The sequence below is a fragment of the Mus caroli genome, chromosome 9, assembly GCF_900094665.2.
Source record: "Mus caroli chromosome 9, CAROLI_EIJ_v1.1, whole genome shotgun sequence".
Lineage (NCBI taxonomy): Eukaryota > Metazoa > Chordata > Mammalia > Rodentia > Muridae > Mus > Mus caroli.
This window is the reverse complement of record NC_034578.1, coordinates 79,016,551-79,017,807: the sequence shown is the minus strand read 5'-3', so window position 1 is coordinate 79,017,807 and position 1,257 is coordinate 79,016,551. Positions and strand designations below refer to the sequence as shown.

At 46.0% G+C, this 1,257-nt stretch overlaps 1 non-coding gene across 1 annotated transcript; it reads right to left on the bottom strand.

The window, feature by feature from the left end:
• Positions 1–766: 766 nt before the first annotated feature.
• Positions 767–897, bottom strand: LOC115032046. The gene has a single exon (XR_003837693.1). It is a non-coding gene; the product is annotated as a small nucleolar RNA SNORA17 (small nucleolar RNA).
• Between the last annotated feature and the right edge of the window lie 360 nt (positions 898–1,257).

The following is a 1,257-nucleotide window of genomic DNA, read 5'->3' as shown; positions in this document are numbered from 1 at the left end:
CCCTCTCTCACACACACTCAGACAGGTTCATCAGTACCACTTCCAACAGACCCAGATCTACTGTGCTGCCCAAGTAAGGTGCAAGGCCTGCTCTCCCCAGTGCTGCAGCAGGTATGGGTCAGTGCACCACATTGTCCAGCTCTGATGACCTTGGGGTTAGCTCCCCAGCCTTCTAAAGTCTTGTAGATGGCAAGGGGAAAAAGAGGGGGGATTTCTCTCTTGCCCATGTTACTTCATGGCAGACAAGTGACCACCCCTCTCCCACACTCACACCCAAGAAGCTGACTTGCCTATGCTCCCACCACCAGGATCAGCTCTACTATGCCACTTGTTCCTCTTAGAGGTGCCTGGAGTCTCTGAACATCTGGGGTCATCTCAAGAGTAGTCCTAGGAGTACTATGATTTGCACCTTCTTGGTGGTTCTGGGCAGGGAACATCTCAGGCATGGTCTGTAACTCCAGGCCTGCATGGCAGGTCATCATCTCAAGCTAGTTCCCTCTCTGGGGCCCATGGTACCAGTTTGGTGGTCATCTCAGGCTTGTTCCTTGCTCAGCCTGCCTTCCTAAGTGGCCCCACTTAAGACTCAACTGTCTTGGTCTTCTGTCCACGCCTATGGTCACTGGCAAGATTCTACTAGTCTCTGGTTTGCTCCCTACCCTGGGAGCCCATCTAGCTGGCTCTGGGCTGGTAGTTGTCTCTGGTTGACTCCCTGTCCAGGCCACCTGGAACTGGACTGGTGATCATGCAGGCTCAGTTTTTTTCAGGTAATGTTAGGCTGCTAATAATTCAGATGTTCGAAAGTCAGAACACTGAGGGTAGACATAACCTCTCTCCTCTCTGCCACCTACTGACACACATGTGACACAGCAGCCTTATTTCACTGCCACTTGGGGCAGTGCTTATGGTTTTTGAACCTCTCTAATTTCATCAAATTAAAGTCACATTTAGTATTTAAAGTATATATTCAGTACTTGATATTGAAATGTCATCATTATATACACAGCAGAAGTTCGTAAGCTGCTATGGATGCTGTAGCTATCCATCATATAGATGTCTAGGGGCTGCTGGTGTGAATATGACATTCAGTAGTCAGTGTTCAAAGCATTCATCTAAACTTTAAATATCCACTCCTTTGACTGTACTCTTTCCTAATATTTTTTCTTTTTAATAGATTGAGATATAATTTAAAGGTAATAAAAAATACCATTACTGAATAAAGTTTTGGTGATGGGAATAATCATTAAAAGCATGTTAGTA